At 42.4% G+C, this 14037-nt stretch overlaps 1 protein-coding gene and 1 long non-coding RNA gene across 3 annotated transcripts in view; one reads left to right on the top strand and one right to left on the bottom strand.

Moving 5' to 3' along the window:
• Positions 1-14037, bottom strand: part of LOC149437503 (class I histocompatibility antigen, F10 alpha chain-like) — a 68890-nt gene that overhangs the window by 42897 nt on the left and 11956 nt on the right. The gene's annotated exons all lie outside the window — the stretch shown is intronic.
• On the top strand, positions 8385-13796 carry LOC149437504 (uncharacterized). Its single transcript, XR_016308037.1, has 2 exons — positions 8385-8540; positions 12389-13796. It is a non-coding gene; the product is annotated as an uncharacterized LOC149437504 (long non-coding RNA).

The raw sequence follows: 14037 nt of genomic DNA, 5'->3' as shown, positions 1-14037 counted from the left end.
AAAAAAGGCTCTGGACAGCATCTGGAAATGGAAGAGTTAAAAAATTGTTTCAAACGCTTATAAATGCGGTTAGCTGCATTTAGCGTTTGAAACGCTTATAAAATCTACTCCTGAATGCAAGTTTGGTGCGTTCAAAAAAACAACTGTAAACTCAACTGCCTGTAAACGAAGATGTGTACATGGACACATAGGAAAACATTAGGGAGAGTTCAGCAGCTGCTGAAAAAAACACTGAACAGCTCCTAAACGTGAGTTTTTCAGCTGCAGTGTACATGAGCCCTTACACCTGAACTGCTACTCAGTCCATATCTAACAATAACCTCTAGCTCCCCCTAGCTATCTAGGAGGGTACTACATTAATATATGACTTTCAGTAAAATCTGTCACAGGAACCAAGTGACTTTATTCAACACAGATTCAATCTTTTACATGATTAGTTCTTTATTTCCTTCTGCATGTACAATACTCTATTAGGCCTCATTCACACGGGTGTACTAAAATACTCTGATCTACGCTGGATCTTTCTGCCAGGAGCTGCCAGCATGAAAAATGCTCATTTTGGTGTGTAATTTGTGCACATTTTAGGGATGTTTGATTCCTATCACTGGACACCCGGGACATTTAGTTCTGGGTGCTGGACAAGTATTTTTTTTCCTCCTTTAGCCCAGCTACAGGCAAGCAGTGGGCTCACCTGTCAGGTGAAGCAATCGGCGGCGGCACTGTGTCAGCCTTTCCGCGTTCCCGGCATGAGGTTTCTCGGGCTCCGCTTACCCATCTGCGGGCCTGGCTTGCCGTCAGCTAGAGGGGAAGGAGAAGAGCGGACAAGTCCACTCCCCTCCCCTTCTTGTGCTGACCGGGAAGTGACGTTACAATGTCACTTCCGGGTCCCCGAAGGGAGATTGCAATAGAGGGGAGGGGAGACATGCAGGGTTGTTTAGACCGTGGATGTCTCAAAGAGAACCTGTTACCAAAAAACATCACATAGGGGGCTTTGTCCCCTATGTGATGTGAAAAAAAAAGTTTTGTTTATTTTTATTGTAAAAAATGAAAGTTACACCCAGGCACATACCATCCCCCCCCCAAAAAAAAAATATTGAGGCCCCCACCTCCACATAAATGCACGTACAAACGTAAAAGCACATACTGGGGCATCTACGCATGAAACCACTGATTGCGATACTCATGTCACATATCGCCACACACGCCAGGATGAGAGCAATAATTCTAGCACCAGACCTCCTCTGTTTACTATACTGGTGACCTATAAGGAGCACTAAAAGTGTTGACCTATAGAAAATATAGGGTATTGAAGTTCGTCACCATTTCACGAGCGTGCACAAATTTAAGGTTTGACAAGTTGGATATCTACTTACTCGCTGCAACCTCATCTTTTACAAAAAAATAGGGTAATTAATTGCTTGTTTGTGCCCTAAAATTAACTTGCTTGTATTTTTTACTAAATTTCTCTGGTAAAATCATGCAACATAAAAAATTGAAACTACCACTATTTTATTCTCTAGGGTCTCTGCTTTCATAAAATATATCATATTTGGGGGTTTTATGCAAGCTTCAGGCCTAAAATAATTTTTTAAGTGTGTACAAAAAATGCAAACATGGCTCTGGCAGCGAAAATTCAAAAAATTACTCTGGCAGTGAAAGGGATAAAGCATAAGTCCTAACCCCTCCCTCCCCTTCCTGATGAGCAGCCAATCGGTGCTCATTACACTGCAAGGTCTCTCTCCTCTATGCTAGTCCCCGGGCGCTGTGCTGGAGACAGCTAAGGAGGGGAGGAGGAGATAAACAGTGCAATGTTAAAAATAATACACATTTAAGTCGCAATAAAGCCCTTTTTAAAAAAGCCTAAAATCACCTCCAATTTAAATACGGTTTTGGTTAAAAAAAAATTTTTTATCAGGACAAGTAGATTGTCATGAGGGACAATAAGATTTGGGCTCCAATTTAGTCCCTGGACAAGTAGTTTTTTAAAAAATGTCCACACCCCTGACATTTACAGGCATAAGGGGTTTAGAAGTATATTGACCTAAACTCATTCTATCTGCATTTTTCTGCCCATGTACATGAGGCCAGACGGTGCTAATAGATATCAGATACTTTTATCTAACAACTTTAATAAATGGGTTCATATGTGAGGCTCAGTATTGTACAAATTGTATCTCATGTATATAAGGACAATTAGTAATTAGAGACTATTTTAACATCTTTGATTTCAGGATACAGAATGTTTGTCCTTTATGTACAGTTTTGTCCTTGTAACTTTTATACAGTTAGGTCATATATATTTGGACACAGGCACAATTTTCATACTTTTGGCCACCAGAATAAATTAAAACAAAACAATCCAAATGAATTTGAAGTGCAAACTTTCAGCTTTAATTCAAGGGGTTGAACATAACTATCAAGTACAAATTTTAGGAACTGCAACCATTTTTATACACAGTCCCTCTATTTTCAGGGACTCAAATGTAATAGGACAAATGAATATTAGAGATGAGCGAATTATTCAAAAATTCGATTCGGCTGATTCGCCGAATTTCAGGAAGAAATTTGATTCGATGCGAATTTATTCGCTACGAAGTTAACTTATAAAAAGGGTTTCTAGGCTTCAGAGAGCCTTTAAATTAGTGCAGAACACTGTACCTTTAATTTAAATGCCCTTGGAGATGAGGAAGGAGAAGGAGGAGGAGAAGGAGAAGGATGAGAAGAAGGAGAAGGATGAGAAGAAGGAGAAGGATGAGAAGAAGGAGAAGGATGAAAAGATGGAGAAGGAGAAGGATGAGAAGAAGAAGAAGGAGAAGGAGAAGGATGAGAAGAAGGAGAAGGATGAGAAGAAGGAGAAGGATGAGAAGAAGGAGAAGGATGAGAAGAAGGAGAAGGATGAGAAGAAGGAGAAGGATGAGAAGAAGGAGAAGGATGAGAAGAAGGAGAAGGATGAGAAGAAGGAGAAGGATGAGAAGAAGGATGAGAAGAAGGAGAAGGATGAGAAGAAGGATGAGAAGAAGGAGAAGGATGAGAAGAAGAAGGATGAGAAGAAGGAGAAGGATGAGAAGAAGAAGAAGGATGAGAAGAAGGAGAAGGATGAGAAGAAGGATGAGAAGAAGGAGAAGGATGAGAAGAAGAAGAAGGATGAGAAGAAGAAGAAGGATGAGAAGAAGAAGGATGAGAAGAAGGAGAATTCCAAGCCGGCAAAAAGTGTATCTGCAGAGCTCCGCTATTTCTTAGCGGAGCTCTGCAGATACACTTAGCGGAGCTCTGCAGATACACTTTTTGCCGGCTTGGAATTCTTCTTATTTTCATCCTACTTCTTCTTCTTCTTCATCCTCATCCTCAGAAGAAGAAGAAGAGGATGAGGATGAAGAGGAAGAAGAAGAAGTAGGATGAAAATAAGAAGAATTCCAAGCTGGCAAAAAGTGTATCTGCAGAGCTCCTCTATTCTGCAGATACACTTAGAGGAGCTCTGCAGATACACTTTTTGCCGGCTTGGAATTATTCTTATTTTCATCCTACTTCTTCTTCTTCTTCTTCATCCTCTTCTTCTGAGGATGAGGATGAGGATGAAGAAGAAAAAGAAGAAGTAGGATGAAAATAAGAATTCCAAACCGGCAAAAAGTGTATCTGCAGAGCTCCTCTATTTCTGACAGTTCTCTGACAGCTCCTTCACATGTACAGCGGTTGAAACATTGTATCTGTTTCCGAATAAAAACATCTGTATCCTAAATGGAAACAAATAGATACAATGTTTCAACCGCTGTACATGTGAAGGAAATGTCAGAGAACTGTCAGAAATAGCGGAGCTCTCTGCAGGGACACTTTTGCCGGCTGATCGGGAAAAATCCGATTCGCGCACCCGAATTATGCAAATATTCGGATTCGACGCGAATCAAATTTTTCCTGAAATTCGTATCGAATTCCACTTCGCCTGGTTCGATTCGCTCATCTCTAATGAATATAATCACAAATAAAATGTTCATTTTTAATATTTCGTTGAGAATCCTTTACTGGCAATGACTGGCTGAAGTCTGGAACCCATGGACATTACCAAAGACTGGGCTTCCTCCTTTCTAATGCTTTGCTAGGTTCTAACTGCAGCTGTCTTCAGTTGTTCTTTGTTTGTGGGTCTGTCTTTAGTTTTGCATTCAGCAAGTGAAATGCATGCTCAATTGGGTTGAGATCAAGTGATTGACTCGGACATTACAGAATATTCCACTTCTTTTCCTACAAATGCTCCTGGGTTGCTTTTGCAGTGTGTTTTGGATTATTGTCCATCTATACTGCGAAGTGCCGCCCAATCAATTTGCTGCATTTGGCTGAATCTGGGCTGACAGTATATCTCTAAACACTGCAGAAATCATCCGGCTGCTTCTATCACATCATCAATAAACACCAATGACCCAGTGCCACTGGAAGCCATGCATGCCCATGCCATCATACTGCCTCCACCATGTTTTACAGATGACGTTGTGTGCTTTGGATCATGAGCTGTTCCAAGTTCCGCAGTTTTTTCTTCCTTTGATTCTGGTACAGATTAATCTTAGTTCCATCCGTCCACAGAATGCTTTTCCAGAACTGGTCTCGCTTTTTTAGATGTTATTTTGGCAAAGTCTAATCTGGCTTTTCTATTCCTCAGGCTTATGAATGGTTTGCACCTTGTGGTGAACCCTCTGTATTTGCTCTCGTGAAGTCTTCTCTTGGTTGTAGACTTTGACAATGATACCCCCACCTCCTGGAGAGTGTCCTTCACTTGTCTGGATTTGTGAATGTGTTTTTCTTTACCACAGGGGATCCTACGATCATCCACCACTGTTGTCTTCCATGGACGTCAATGCCTTTTTATGTTGCTGACCTCACCAGTACGTTCTTCTTTCCTCAGAATGTAGCAAACTGTTGGTTTGGCCACTTCTAATGTTGCTGCTATCTCTCTGATGGATTTGTTTAATTTTTGAAGCCTTACAAATGGCCTGTTTCACTTGCATGGATATCTCCTTTGAACGCATGATGTAGGTTCGCAGCAATAGATTTCAAATGCAAATACCACACTTAGAATCAAATCCAGACATTTTACCTGCTTAATTGATGAAGACATACAGTGGGGCAAAAAAGTATTTAGTCAGCCACCAATTGTGCAAATTCTCCCACTTAAAAAGATGAGAGAGGCCTGTAATTGGCATCATAGGTAGACCTCAACTATGAGAGACAAAATGAGGAAAAAAAAATCCAGACAATCACATTGGCTGATTGGGAAAGCATTTATTTTCAAATTATGGTGGAAAATAAGTATTTGGTCAATATCAAAGTTAATCTCAATACTTTGTTATATATCCTTTGTTGGCAATGACAGAGGTCAAACGTTTCCTGTAAGTCTTCACAAGGTTGGCACACACTGTTGCTGGTATGTTGGCCCATCCTCCATGCAGATCTCCTCTAGAGCAGTGATGTTTTGGGGCTGTCACTGGGCAACACGGACTTTCAACTCCCTCCAAAGGTTTTCTATGGGGTTGAGATCTGGAGACTGGCTAGGCCACTCCAGGACCTTGAAATGCTTCTTACGAAGCCACTCCTTCGTTGCCCGGGCGGTATGTTTGGGATCATTGTCATGTTGGAAGACCCAGCCACATTTCATCTTCAATGCCCTTGCTGATGGAAGGAGGTTTGCACTCAAAATCTCACGATTCATGGCCCCATTCATTCTGTCCTGTACATGGATCAGTCGTCCTGGTCCCTTTGCGGAGAAACAGCCCCAAAGCATGATGTTGCCACCCCCATGCTTCACAGTAGGTATGGTGTTCTTTGGATGCAACTCAGCATTCTCTCTCCTCCAAACACGACGAGTTGTGTTTCTACCAAACAGTTCTATTTTGGTTTCATCTGACCATATGACATTCTCCCAATCCTCTTCTGGATCATCCAAATGCTCTCTAGCAAACGTCAGACGGGCCCGGACATGTACTGGCTTAAGCAGGGGGACACGTCTGGCACTGCAGGATCTGAGTCCCTGGAGGCGTAGTGTGTTACTGATGGTAGCCTTTGTTACGTTGTTCCCAGCTCTCTGCAGGTTATTCACTAGGTCCCCCCCGTGTGGCCCTGGGATTTTTGCTCACCGTTCTTGTGATCATTTTGACCCCATAGAGTGAGATCTTGCGTGGAGCCCCAGATCGAGGGAGATTATCAGTGGTCTTGTATGTCTTCCATTTTCTAATTATTGCTCCCGCAGTTGATTTGTTCACACCAAGCTGCTTGCCTATTGCAGATTCAGTCTTCCCAGCCTGGTGCAGGTCTACAATTTTGTTTCTGATGTCCTTCGACAGCTCTCTGGTCTTCACCATAGTGGAGTTTGGAGTGTGACTGTTTGAGGTTGTGGACAGGTGTCTTTTATACTGACAAGTTCAAACAGGTGCCATTGATACAGGTAATGAGTGCAGGACAGAGGAGCCTCTTAAAGAAGAAGGTACAGGTTTGTGAAAGCCAGAAATCTTGCTTGTTTGTAGGTGACCAAATACTTATTTTCCACCATAATTTGCAAATAAATTCTTTCCAAATCAGCCAATGTGATTGTCTGGATTTTTTTTCTCATTTTGTCTCTCATAGTTGAGGTCTACCTATGATGCCAATTACAGGCCTCTCTCATCTTTTTAAGTGGGAGAACTTGCACAATTGGTGGCTGACTAAATACTTTTTTGCCCCACTGTAATAATGAAGGTGTAGCCCACACTTGGCCATGAAACAGCTTTTGATTCAATTGTCCAATTACTTTTTGTCCCTTGAAAAATGGGGGACGGCTACTCCTAAGAGCTGTAATTCCTAAACCATTCCTCCAATTTGGATGTACATACACTCAAATTAACCTCTTCCATACAGGGCACTTTTACCCCCTTCCTGCCCAGGCCAATTTTCAGGTTTCAGCGCTCTCACACTTTGCGCGGCCATACAACATTGTACCCAAACTAAAATTTTATCATTTTCTTCACACAACTAGAGCTTTCTTTTAGTGGTATTTAATCACCACTGGGGTTTTTATTTATTGCTAAATTAACAAAAAAAGACCAAATTTTTTTTCTAAAAAACACATTTTTCTTTGTTTCTGTTATAAAAGTTTGCAAATAAATACCGTGTATACTCGAGTATAAGCCGACCCGAATATAAGCCGAGGTACCTAATTTTACCACAAAAAACTGGGAAAAACTATTGACTCGAGTATAAGCCGAGGGTGGGAACACCAGTGGGAAGAATCGTGCCTCATCATTGGTGTCAGTGGGAGGAATAGTACCCTATCATTGGTGTCAGTGGGAGGAATAGTGCCCCATCATTGGTGTCAGTGGGAGGAATAGTGCCCCATCATTGGTGTCAGTAGGAGGAATAGTGCCCTATCATTGGTATCAGTGGGAGGAATAGTGCCCCATCATTGGTATCAGTGGGAGGAATAGTGTCCCATCATTGGTATCAGTGGGAGGAATAGTGCCCCATCATTGGTATCAGTGGGAGGAATAGTGTCCCATCATTGGTATCAGTGGGAGGAATAGTGCCCCATCATTGGTATCAGTGGGAGGAATAGTGCCCCATCATTGGTATCAGTGGGAGGAATAGTGCCCCATAATTGGTGTCAGTGGGAGGAATAGCGCCCCATCATTGGTGTCAGTGGGAGGAATAGTGCCCCATCATTGGTATCAGTGGCAGGAATAGTGCCCCATCATTAGCATCAGTGGGGGGAATAGCACCCCATTATTGGTGTCAGTGGAATAGTGCCCCATCTTTGGTGTCAGTGGGAGGAATAGTGTCCCATCATTGGTGTCAGTGGGAGGAATAGTGTCCCAACATTGGTGTCAGTGGGAGGAATAGTATCCCATCATTGGTGTCAGTGGGGGGTGTAGGGAAATATGAGCTAGGGCTACTGATTCAGGTATACCATTTTGTATTCATTATGCTTGCATTGTGATAAGAGTTAGAGTGATGCTTTAAGTAGATGATATTATTATGTCTTAAGTAAATGTTATAAGACATGCCAGCATTATTTTCGAGCTTATATGGAAAATTTTAAATGGTATATGTATGTAACAAGTACAACCACAAAGTGACAGGATGGACGCCTAGACTGCAGGTGTCTGCAAAATATCGTACAAAACATAGATAGATGTTCAGATAAGAGATCTGGGAACACAGCCAAAAATGGCAGGATGTACTGACTGAGGTTAACATTTTAACAGTTTAAGTAAAAGGTGCACCTTGTCTAGTATCTGGGTAGAAGTTAAAGGTACGCTTTACTATTGGATAAGTTAAGTTTGTCTTACTATTGGATAATTTGGGTTTGTGGTTTTTGCCTTTATAAGCTGTAATGTACGTAATAAACTTTGCAATCTTCCTGTATCCTACTTGAGTGTTGGTTATGTTGATTGCCCGATCACGATCGAGCCCGTGCCACACCCAGACGCTGCGCAGCACAGAGATAATATAGAAATAAGAATATAAGGATTCCAGGAAAGGGGGAATTTCTTACAGCTGGTACCAGAAGTGGGGTCCCGCTAATCCAGGTGAGTAATATCGTTTCAATATACCTTTGATATATTATGATATTGCTTTCTCTGGATACGGTGACGTCTCACGAGTTAATGTAGTGAAACTGAAAGTAGTTTAGTGTTTTATGATGGAGGGGTTCTGTTCTCGCTCCAATAGTGTAGTTTAGTGTTTTATGATGGAGGGGTTCTGTTCTCGCTCCAATAGTATAACAGAGGTTTTGTTTTAACTGCGGGTAGGGTCAGACTCGTTCTCCGCAGGTTTATCAGTTCTGTGACAGTTTAGACTGTACAGACTGTACAGGAAATATAAAGGAAAAGAAATAAAAGAGGCAGGGAAATACAAAACGGAGCTAAGTTCCGTTTTTAGGGAAATGTCTGAGGTGTGCCGGTGCTAATTGTATATAAAAGCAACGTTGTATTGTGGATAATTATTTGTTAGACGTTTGAAGTAAGAAATCAAGCGTATTGCAAGAGTAACGCGTTACTGGTGTCCATATTGTCTGCAGTCTCATGATTTTTACTGATATATTGTATATAGAAGCTATATAATTACCCCGTGTTATTGAATGTTGATTTCATTGTGTATGTGTATATTGATGATCTGATCTATTGTATTCAATTTCTATCGAATTGTTTTCTAATTGATAAGTAGATATGGGAAATAAGTTGGGTAAGGATGAGTCTGAAGGTGAGCAGACAAAACCATGTCCTTACATGTATATGGCGGACACCTGTGGGGAATGTTACGTGGACCCATTTTGGGAATTGGTGAGGAAAAGAGCAAGCCAACTTGAAATAAGTTGTTTGGCCCCTGGCTCAAAGCAACAGTGGGGGGAGGTAAAGAAAATTTGTGGGGTACATCCAAAACATAATTACCCCCCCCCGGTGTCTGGGATGAAAATTATATGAAAAAACGTTTTAATGTTTAATGTGAAAAAGCACTGAAGGAATATAGAAATAGATTTCCCCTGACTTCCCACATATATGTGAAAAAGACGGTACCTCCAGCCTATGACAATAGTGTCCTCATACCTAACCTACCACCCCCACCTACTCCGACTGCACCCCCGCCCTACGTATTATACTCAGCGGAGAAGGAGACAGACCATGAGAAGCCTAAAACAAATGATCCGTTGACTATTTATCCGGATCTGGGTTCACTGACAACTGCAGTGGTTATTGGGACAGCAGTAGAGAAAGACGGACAGAGAAAGGAAGATGAGGAAGAGTATCAAAGGTGGTGAGAGAGAGAAGGAGAGGGAACAAACAGAAGATAAAGAAAGGGAAGCCGAGCACCAGAAATCATTAGATGAATCTAGCAGAAAGGAGAAAATTTTGACTGATCAAGGGAAGGCAGATGAAACAGTAGAACAGATAGCAGCAGAAGAAAAACTTGTAGTGGTTAAACAGAAAACAAAAATAGACCGAATATCAAACATAACACTTCGACTGATTACAGTAGGGGACACAAAGGTACAGGTACCCTTACCAGGGGGAGTGATTAAGGATCTTAAATTCTTGTGTCCTAACCCCAGATGACATACTCATTGCAAAATTAACCTTTGCAGTCCAGCCCATGTGCCCAGTTGCGTTGATGGGTAGAGAATTAATGTCTGAGCTCATGATCAGCATAACATTTGACAATCAAGGAAGACTGACAGCTAAGTCTAAGATGTGTGAACTGACTAATCCAAAGAGAAAGGACCATATAGGACTTTACATGCTTCTACCAAATGACCTGACCTCCCACCCAATTTGGGCGGAGGACAAAACTGCAGTAGGCTTTGTAAATTGCACCCCTTACAAGCCAAACTTAAAACAAGACGCGGTCCCTTGTTTTCAAAAACAGTATCCCCTGTCTGAAGAAAAGATAGAGGGTATAAGACCAGCCATACGAATTTATCTGACATGGGTGTTCTCAGACCGACAATAAGTCCCTGGAACACACCTATTAATCCAGTAAGGAAAGCAGATGGCTCATTGAGGCTAGTCCAGGATCTCAGGAAGGATCTCAGGAAGGTAAACAAGACAATTATTCTCCTACCTCCATTGGTAGCAGATATTACGGCAATTTTTGGGGCTATTCCCAGTAGCTCGCGATTCTACACTGTAATAGATCTGTCCAATGCTTTCTTTAGCATTCCGGTTGAAGTAAATGCCCAGAACATGTTTGCTTTCCAATGGGGCGGTGGTCAGTTGACCTGGTCTCGTCTTCCTCAAGGCTATGGGGATAGTCCTGCTGCTTTCTCAATGGTATTGAAGGCATCTTTAGACAGTTGGGAGCCAAAGTGGGGATCCACCTTACTCCAATATGCAGATGACCTAATGGTCAGCCATGAAGACTGTGAGGTAGACTCAAGACACTTGCTAGATTACCTAGCCGGAAAGAGCCATTTGGCCTCAAGAAAGAAGATACACTGGGTACAGGAACAGGTGGAATACCTGGGTTGCCTGATTTCAGGAGGAGACAGGTCTGTCTCCCCAGCCAGGGTAAAAGCCCTAATGTCCCTCACACTACCAACAACCAAGGCTGCAATGATGTTCTTCCTTGGGTCAATAGTGTATTGCAGGCAGTGGATACCTGACTGTTCCCACTATGATTCGATCCTCAGGGATACAACAAAACAAGAGGCCCCACAACAGATAGAGTGGACCCCGGAGAGGAAGGAAGCTTTTGGTAGACTGATCAGATCACTGACTAATGCCCCAGCCTTAGCACTACCGGACTATGAGAAGGAGTTTCAGCTTTACAGTGTAGTGTCAGCGGACGCATTTGCAGCCGTACTCACACAGGAACACGGTGGGAAAAATAGACCAGTGGATTACCTTTCTAAGAAGTTGCCTTGTGTGGTTTTGGGCATGCCTCATTGCCTTCAAGCGATGGCTGCGTGTGCAATGGCTGTAAAGGATGCAAGTAAACTGACACAGGGATCACCGACTGTGTTATACACCACACATTCAATAGCAGCGCTAGTGCACAATATGACGACACAGCACATGACAGCACAGAGACTGAGTGGATATGAAGTGATCTTACCCAGCACTGTCAACTTGCAGTTTAAGACTTGTCCCGAAACGGCTCCGGTGCTTGGGTTGCTACACATGCTACTAAATTTGGGTGAGACGGGAGGAGAAATGGTGACTATACCCCCTCTACATGACTGTGAGGAAATGGTGTTAGACAATACTTCACCCAGAGATGATCTAAAGGACATACCCCAATCGGGCAGTATAGATGTTTTTGCTGATGGCAGCTGTGTCAGACCAGATGATCATACCTACCAAACGGGTTATGCTGTAGTGATGCTACCAGACATAATCATTGAAGCCAAACCGCTTCATGCTAATTCAGCACAACAAGCTGAGTTAGTCGCGCTAACGCGCGCCTGTCCACTTTTTGCTGACCAAAGAGTGAACATTTACACTGACAGCAGATATGCATTTGGGGTACTACATGATTATAACATGATCCGTTAGCCAGAGGTAACAATTTAGCAGACAGAGCAGCAAAGGAAGCAGCCGCGTCATCCACACCCACACACAACATGACATTGTTTATGCAAGATTTCAAGAACTCATGAGCAGGACAATAAAAGACAGACTGAGGAAAGCCACAGGGGGAACTTTAAAGAACTGGCTGCTATATCTCCCTGCAGTTCTTTACCAAATTAGGACCACCCCTAATAAAAAGACTGGACTTTCCCCATATGAAATACTGATGGGTAGACCACCAAATGACTGCCAAACCCCAGGTGACGAAACTAACTTTTCTGCTTTACAGGAGGAATATGTAAAACATCTGGTAAGTGTGTTATCTGAAAACCAAGAAAAGGTGTCTGTCACCTGTCCTCCTCTTTCCACAGATCCCACTCATCCATTCCTGCCGGGTGACAAAGTTCTGATCAAACAACTGGCTGCAAGGAAAAAGACGGGACCCATTTGTCAAGGCCCATTTGAAGTCCTTAAAGTCGCCAGAACAGCAGTTCTAACTGACCAGACTCCACAATGGATCCATGCATCGAGGTTGAAGAAATACCTGGAGATGAAGGACTCCCCAAGAGGTTCGCCAGAACAAGAGAACACAGTTTCTATGCCCCCCGACATCCCACCCCAGAACTCTTAAAACTGAAACTGATACCCCCAGCACAACAGCACACTTTTACCTGTTGGATGAATGGATACCCCACCCCATTGCATCCCACTGACCCACAGACATTGGGTTATACATAACCGAGACTGTTAACATACATATGATCAGTATGCTAGAAGATCCATCTATTAAGACACTGAATGAACCTTCATCCACTTAGTGCACATTTTCAGTTCAAAATGAGACTTACTGATGACAAATGAAAGAATCCTATAAGACATAGACAGCTTACATCCCAAAGGCCTCAAGACCCGGAGGAAGATGAATCTCAGGACAAAGGGGATTCCGAGATAACAGAGGACCCCCTTTCTTCTGACAACCAATCAAGTAATGGAAGGTGCCGAAGTATTCGGAAGTGGTACCGGGGTATTGCAAAGATTTATAAAAAAATTAATTGCACTTTATACACTAGCACTTCTTTTTGCAATTTTTATTTATTTAAAGTTTGCTAAATGGGGAGTGGGTAAGACTATGAAGCTAGCAGTTAAGCACAAGAGCCCAGACTCCACCTCTCCAACAGACGGCTTCAGACTTGCTTTGTTTGGACACTCCAGAGAGGAGGTGTGGTATTCTGAGTGACCATGTTGAACAAAGGTTCAATATGATCAAAGAGGGGGTTGTAGGGAAATATGAGCTAGGGCTACTGATTCAGGTATACCATTTTGTATTCATTATGCTTGCATTGTGATAAGAGTTAGAGTGATGCTTTAAGTAGATGATATTATTATGTCTTAAGTAAATGTTATAAGACATGCCAGCATTATTTTCGAGCTTATATGGAAAATTTTAAATGGTATATGTATGTAACAAGTACAACCACAAAGTGACAGGATGGACGCCTAGACTGCAGGTGTCTGCAAAATATCGTACAAAACATAAATAGATGTTCAGATAAGAGATCTGGGAACACAGCCAAAAATGGCAGGATGTACTGACTGAGGTTAACATTTTAACAGTTTAAGTAAAAGGTGCACCTTGTCTGGTATCTGGGTAGAAGTTAAAGGTACGCTTTACTATTGGATAAGTTAAGTTTGTCTTACTATTGGATAATTTGGGTTTGTGGTTTTTGCCTTTATAAGCTGTAATGTACGTAATAAACTTTGCAATCTTCCTGTATCCTACTTGAGTGTTGGTTATGTGATTGCCCGATCGCGATCGAGCCCGTGCCACACCCAGACGCTGCGCAGCACAGAGATAATATAGAAATAAGAATATAAGGATTCCAGGAAAGGGGGAATTCCTTACAGGGGGGTGGAGGAATAGTGCCCCATCGTTGGTGTCAGTGGGGGGGAGGAAAAGTGCCCCATCGTTGGTGTCAGTGGGGGGGAGGAATAGTATCCCATGATTGGTGTCAGTGAGGGG

This window comes from Staurois parvus, unplaced genomic scaffold (genome assembly GCF_062004578.1).
Source record: "Staurois parvus isolate SC_StPar_1 unplaced genomic scaffold, SC_StPar_1.0 ptg001284l, whole genome shotgun sequence".
NCBI lineage: Eukaryota > Metazoa > Chordata > Amphibia > Anura > Ranidae > Staurois > Staurois parvus.
Note: the sequence above shows the minus strand (reverse complement) of the source record. Positions and strands in the feature narration are given on the sequence as shown.